At 35.9% G+C, this 7,863-nt stretch overlaps 1 pseudogene; it reads left to right on the top strand.

Moving 5' to 3' along the window:
• Window positions 1-4,829: 4,829 nt before the first annotated feature.
• Window positions 4,830-7,061, top strand: LOC129659045 (uncharacterized; annotated as a pseudogene).
• The last annotated feature ends 802 nt before the right edge of the window (window positions 7,062-7,863 follow it).

The following is a 7,863-nucleotide window of genomic DNA, read 5'->3' on the forward strand; positions in this document are numbered from 1 at the left end:
TTTTCATTCTACTCCCAAAGAAAGGCAATGCCAAAGAATGTTCAAACTATTATACAATTGGGCTCATTTCACATGCTAGTAAGGTTCACTCAAAATGTTTCAAACTAGGCTTCAGTACTACATGAATCAAGAATTTCCAGGTGTAAAAGCTGAGATTAGAAAAGGCAGAGGAACCAGAGATCAAACTCTGAACATCTGCTGGATCATAGAAAAAGCACGGGAATTGCATAAAAACATCTACTTTTGCTTCAGTGACTACATATAGCCTTTGACTGTGTGGATCACAAAAAACTATGGACAACTCTTAAAGAGATAGGGAAAACAACCACTTTACCTATCTCCTGAGAAATCTATATGAAGGACAAGAAGCAACAGTTAGAACCAGACTTGGAACAATGGACTATATATCGTCACCCTGCATATTTGACTTTGACACAGAGTACATCATGCAAAATGCTGGAATGGATAAATCACAAGCTGGAATCAAGATTTCTTGGAGAAGTATCAACAACCTCAGATATGTAGAAGATACCACTCAAATGGCAGAAAATGACTCTTGATGACAGTGAAAGACAAGAGTGAAAAACCTGGCTCAAAACTCCATATTGAAAAAGCTAAGATCATGGCATCCATTCCCATCACTTCAAGGCAAACAGAAAGGGAAAAAGTGGAAACAGTGGCAGATTTTTTTTCCTGGGCTCCCAAACCACTGTACATAGTGAGTGCAGCCATAAAAATAAAAGATGTTTGCTCCTTGGAAGTAAAGCTATGACAAACTTATTGAATTAAAAAACAGAGACATCACTTTGCCACCAAAGTCCAACTAGTCAAAGATATGGCTTTTCCAATGGTCATGTATGGATTTGAGAGGTAGACCATAAAGAAGGCTCAGTGGTACTGCACAATTTACTATAATAGAGCATGCTGTGAGATAAAATAAATATCATCAATTTTAAATATAATATATAGTATGTCCTCAGCACATTTTAGAAGTCAGATAAAAATCAGCAACCAGAAGATAATTGTAAAATCTACAATTTTGAGGAAAAGGTTAACCTTTTAAACAACTTATGTATTAGAGAGAAATCACATTAGAAGTTAGAAAATATTTTGAAATTTAAACAATGAAAAAGATATTTTAAAAACTGGGCAGAAGAACTGAATATACATTTTTCTAAAGAGGAAATGCAGATGGCCAAAAGGCATATGAAAAGATGCTCAACATTACTAATCAAAGATACGCAAGTCAAAACCACAATGAAGTATAACCACCTACTGGGGAGAATGGCTACCATCAAAAAGAACTCGAATAACAAATGTTGGCAAAGATGCGGAGTAAAGTGAACCCTCATACACTGGTGGTAGAGCTGTCAATTGGTGTGGCCACTGGGGAAACAGTACTCAAAATACTACAAATAGAACATATGACCCAGTAAAGTGAAAGTGAAGTCACTCAGTCGTGTCCGACTCTTTGTGACCCCATGGACTGTAGCCCCCCAGGCTTCTCCATCTATGGAATTTTCCAGGCATAAGTACTGGAGTGGGTTGCCATTTCCTCCTCCAGGGGATCTTCCCGACCCAGGGATTGAACCCAGGTCTCCTGCATTGCAGGCAGACGCTTTACCATCTGAGCCACCAGGGAATCTCCCTATCCCTAAGTATGTATTTTAAAAACAACAACACTAGTATAAAAAAACATGCACCACGTTGTTCATAGAAGCATTATTTACAATTGCCAAGGAACGAAAGCAACCTAGGTGTCCATCACAGATGAGCAGATAAAAAAAGTAGTATATATTTTTCTATTTATCTACATCTATATCATGGAATAACTACTCAGCTATAAAAAATAAAATTTGTCATTTGCAGTAACATGGATGAATTTGAAGGGCATAAGGCTAAGTGAAATAATTTTAAATGTTATATATCAGAGAGGGAAATATATTTTAAATGTAATATATCAGAGAGGGAAAGACAAATACTATATGCTACCACTTATATGTGGAATCTAAAAAATACCACAAACTAGTGAATAAAATAAAAAAGAAACACAGACATAGAGAACAGTAGTGGTTACCAATGCAGAGAAGGAAGGAGGGAGGGGCAGCATAGGATGTAATCATATGTGTGAAACTTTTGGGAATTGTAAAGCACTACAGAATTAAGAGACATTTTCACTCAAAAAGATATTTCAAAACATGATGGATGTAGCAAAAGTCATACATAGAAGGAAATACATAGCCTAAAAGATGTTGTATCGAAATTAAAACCTATGGTTGAAAAATATAAACCAACTCTCTTACAAAGAAAACATGTGCTTCAGGTCTTGCTGCTTACAATCTACATACTACAAAAGAAGAAAAGTGTTAGTAGTTTAGTGTTAGTTGCTCAGTCGTGGCCAACTCTTTGCGACCCCATGGATTGCAGAATACTAGGCTTCCCAGTCCATGGGCTTCTCCAGGCTAGAATTCTGGATGGGTAGACATTCCCTTCTCCAGGGGATCTTTTCAACCCAGGTATCAAAACCAAGTCCCCTGCATTGCAGGTAGATTCTTTACCACCTGAGCCAAGAGGGAAGCACCACAAAAAAAGAAAGGTTAACAAAATATGGGTTAAGCAGCCATCTCATGAAATTAGGAAAAAATAACAAATTAAAGTTAAAGAATGTAGAAGAAAAGAAACAATACAGATAACAGTAGAAACTCAGGAAATAGAAAATATACAACAAATAGGAGTAACAAAGCTATTAGATGATTCTCAAGTAAAATTAATAAAATTCATAAAATGTTGCTGCTGCTGCTGCTACTGCTAAGTCGCTTCAGTCATGTCCAACTCTGTGCGACCCCATAGACGGCAGCCCAGTAGGCGCCTCTGTCCCTTGGATTCTCCAGGCAAGAACACTGGAGTGGGTTGCCATTTCCCTCTCCAGTGCATGACAGTGAAAAGTGAAAGTGAAGTCTCTCAGTCGTGCCCGACTCTCAGCGACCCCATGGACTGTAGCCCACCAGGCTCCTCTGTAGTTCTCAACAATGAAAAGTAAAGAATAAATCACATAAGGAATGAGAAATATTAGACATTGTTTTTGACTCTAGATATTAAAATTTTTATGAGTCCATTTAAATAATTATGTCAACTTGAACATATAGATAAAATTTATAAATCTCAAGTAAAATAAAATGTAATCAAACTTGCATAGATTAAATGAAAGACTAAAAGGTAATTATAAAGAAACTTAAATGTAAAAATAATTTTGTAAAGAAAACTTAGAATTTTCTACCAAGAAAACACTTGTCCTAGATATTTCCCTGTTGAACTCTTCTACATATTTAAGAAATAAACAAATCTTTTTTTCCCCAGATAATAGGAAAGAGAAAGAGAGGGAGAGAGATAAAGAAACCAATTATGAGGCCAGAATAACCTTGATAATACAGCCTGGTTTTCAAGCTCATTGGCAAAATAGATGGAACAAATCTGGAACAAAATACTGTCAAACAAAATATAGAAAAATATGCCATGTTTATGGTAATTTAGTTTAAATTTAGCTATTTAAATCTAAAGAGCTTAAAAGAGATTAATAATAGAAATCCAAGCTCAAAAAGAATAATTTTAACTTTGAATATAAGGAAAATTTTGTGATCATTAAATGAAATGGGAAAATGTGGGAATTATTTGCCTTATCAAATACCAAGAGTCATGTATAACTACCTAAACTAATAGAGGGCATAATTTGACAAGTTACAGACAATATGATAATGGAAGATAATTACTAAACAGTGAACTAAATTAAAATAAAATATTATTCATCAAAACAACCCTGAAGTAAATGAGTATGCAAAATACAAATGCCAAAATATATTTACAACATTTAAAACTGACAAAGGCTAAGTATCAAGATTATATAAAGAATGTTAGCATAGCAATAAAAGACATAAGAAAATTATGAACAGTTTCTCTACAAAGGATGCAATCAGAATTATCAATGGGTATTTTTTTTTTCTTTTTACATCCTGCCCTTCATTAGTGATCAGGGGACTGCATACTTAAAGTAGAGAAGATAATTTCCACACCACAAGATTGGTAAAATTCACAAATTATTAGATACCATCAAGTATTGGCAGAGATGAAAAGCAATTTGATGATTCACATTCCATTGGTAGGAATGCAAACTGGTTCAGTTGTTTTGGAAAACCACTTGGCATTATCTAACAAAGCTGAAGTTGTGCATATCCTCTGACCCAGAAATCCAACTGCCGGGTATCTGCTGTTGTTCAGTTGCTAAGTCATGTCCAACTCTTTGCTTGGTATGCTGCTGCTGCTGCTAAATTACTTCAGTTGTGTCCGACTCTGTGTGACCCCAGAGACGGCAGCCCACCAGGCTCCCCATCCCCGGGATTCTCCAGGCAAGAACACTGGAGTGGGTTGCCATTTCCTTCTCCAATGCATGAAAGTGAAAAGTGAAAGTGAAGTCACTCAGTCTTCTCCGACTCTTCGTGACCCCATGGACTGCAGCCTACCAGGCTCCTCCATCCATGGTATTTTCCAGGCAAGAGTACTGGACTGGGGTGCCACTGCCTTCTCTCTATGGCCTAGTTAAACTTGTGCCCAAGAACACTAGGGAAGATATAAGAAAGTCCATACTACAACTGTGCTATACCTCTATGAGATATGAACATAAGGACAATGGACAATTGTCTATTAACACAATAACTAAATTGAAGTATACGTATGAACTCACACAATGAAAGATGGTACTAAAAACTGTGACTACAGAGGGAAAGTAAGATAGTTAAGAATGTTCCAGTTTACTGACTTTAATATTCACCATGTAATAGAGGCTTGGGGAAGTTGGACAATGAATTGAAGGGCATGGAAGAAAGTGCCACAGAACTACCCAGTGTCTCTGAGCCCCACCCAGCTCAGGCTGGCAATCTTCAATCAGTAATAGTCAATTATTAACCACATACCACTATTGACACTTGGTGGGAACTATTAGCTCACTGATAAATTCACTCACTCTTTCATTTTCAAAATTATTAAGAACAACATCAGACAATACTGAATTCCTACTTTATACAAATAACAGCTGTACAATATGGTGAGTGATTTGGTATACAAGTTGACTTGAAGGCAATTTAGCTATCTAAAGGAATTTAATATATAATTGTACTAAAATATATGAATGATACTGGTGAAATAAAATGCCAGAGAAATTCAGGCAAGTTAGAAATAATACAAGTTTCTCTAAAAGTAAATGTAAAAGATTTACTTTATATTTTTACCATATTTTTTGGTCATCTGAAATGATGACTATGATCTACTGCTTTTTCTTATGTTTTTACACTCTCCTGCCTGTTCTTTTCCCATCTTGAATTTTCTTACTTTTTTGAACAGAAAAAAATGGCTTTGATTCACATTCTTGTTTTAGATTTCAAACAGAGTACTGTAGGTTTATAAGTCTAATCCTTAAGAATGAATTCATTATGTGTGTGTGCTAAGTCATTTCAGTCATGTCCAAGTCTGTGCAACCCCGTGGATTATAGCGCATTAGGCTCCTCTGTCCATGGGATTCTGCAGGCAAGAATACTGGAGTGGGTTGCCATTTCCTCCAAGGGATCATCCCAACCCAGGGATCGAATCTGCGTCTCTTATGTCTCCTGCAGTGGCAGGCAGGGTCTTTATACCCCTAGTGCCATCTGCGAAACCCAAATTCATCATAGAGAAACATAAAGAAATATATAGTACAATACAATAAGGAAAGCTTTGTATATTCCAGTAAATATACTAGTAACATTACCTTTGACAAGTAATTTTGACCCATTTAACAAATGAGGATTTTAATCTAAAAGGTATCTAAATTTTTATTCATATTAAAGAAACTAACAAAAAATTAAAGGCACATGAGATCAATCTATTTGTCTCTCTCACACATACCCACACACATACACACACACAGCCACAATGTTAAATTTCAAAAATATGTTCATAATATAAATGATAGGACTAAATGAAAACATTCAGAATATTCTGTGTCAAAAATAATGAGTGGCAACACCATTTAAAAAAAATGAATAAGTGCAAAGAACATGATGAGTTAAATACCCAGAGAGACTCTATTTTTTTCTATACTACCTATACTATGTAATTTTAAAAAGACAACTAAATTATTTATATTTTATTATCCTCTTTTATCTGTAAAACAAGGAAAATAATATTTTCATCCTAGAAGGGCTGCATGAGAAGTATTCGAGGAAGAAGCTTAGTCATGTCATGCACTTCAACTTCACTTTGGTTGACAGTACTTACAGCCTATGGGACATACTTGAAAGTATAGAAGAAAAACATAATTCTTGATTTATTTCCTTGGTAGCTTAATGTTGATCTTGGAACTTTACAATCATGTTACATGAAGAAAGCCTGTGTTGCAGGCTTATTGCACTTAGGGAGTATGACACAGTTACCCAATAGACAATGAAAACTATCCATTTCTATCATTCTTCTAGAGACAAGTAGGTACTCCTGAAAATAACACTGTTGTTTATAATTTGTTGGGTGTATACTGTTCCTCCCTTTCTCTTCAACAGGCAGCCAAGCAGCAGATGCAGAGATGCAGATCTCTGTGAAGACCGTGACAGGACCATCATCATCGAGGTCAAGTCCAGTGACACCACTGACAATGGCAAAGCTAAAATCCAAGACAAGGAGGGCAACCGGCCTGATTAGCCGCATCTGATTTCTGCAGGCAAACAGCTGGAGGATGACAGCACTCTGTCAGATCACAATATCCAGAAAGAGCCTACCCGGCACTTGGTGCTTCGTGTGCAAGGCAGCATCACTGAGCCTTCCCTTTGCTAACTCACTCAGAAATACAGCTGCGACAAGATGATCTGCTGCAAGTATTGTGCTTGCCTACAGCCCCACGCTGCCCACTGCCACAACAAGTGTGGCCACACCAACAACCTGCATTGCAAGACGAAGGTCAAAAAGGCGCCTCCACCAGCTTCTCCTTTGCCTGCAAAATGGCCTCCTGTCCAAGCTCCATGGCCCTGAGACTTCAATAAATTTTTTCTTTTGCTGATTGGAGAAAAAAGTAAACATACTCCAAATATTTAGGATCCCAGTTTACTAAATAGGGTGTGGTATTATTTTTTTTAAAAAAACAGTTTGAGAATTATTGCCTGGTAGTGATGCTGAGTGTCTTAATAACAGCTGAAATCCAACAGTATGTAAAATGATGTTATTTATAAGTGAGGGAAATATTCTTATTATAAAAGCTTCCATATAAATATAAAATGTTATTTTATCTGGAGAGTTTTATCTTTGTATTCAAAGATGAAGTACTTTATAGCAGAACATTTTCATCTAATATATAAAAGGAGAATTCAGGACTTCAAGCATGAGTCTACCAGAAGTTCAGTAAATATTTCTATAAAATTCAAATAGACCATTACTATGGATTTGTATATATTATTTTCTGTGCTATTACAACAAAATTTTATTTTCTCTCTTGTTCTTTTACTGACAAGAAATGGTAATGTGTGATGAAAGACACTGAATACACACACGTCACACTCCCTCAATCTGATAGTTTTGAATTTACATAGGACTATGAGTCTTTCATCAAAAGTTTTCAAAGTCTGTGCTTAATTAAAGCACAGGAAAGACTATAATTAAATATTTAATAAGCACAGACATCTATTCTTTGGGTATTTGAAGAAACACTTACTGCCTTATTCCCTCTTGCTTTACAAGTAGTCTTTTAATTATTAGTCAGATAAGTGGGGCATTTAGTCATAGCTCTCTGACAGTGGATAAACTGTTGGATAAACTTACACTTCTGTTTTTCAATTTGTTCAAAAGTAAAAT

The sequence above is a fragment of the Bubalus kerabau genome, chromosome 8 (assembly GCF_029407905.1).
Source record: "Bubalus kerabau isolate K-KA32 ecotype Philippines breed swamp buffalo chromosome 8, PCC_UOA_SB_1v2, whole genome shotgun sequence".
In the NCBI taxonomy this organism is placed as follows: Eukaryota; Metazoa; Chordata; class Mammalia; order Artiodactyla; family Bovidae; genus Bubalus; species Bubalus kerabau.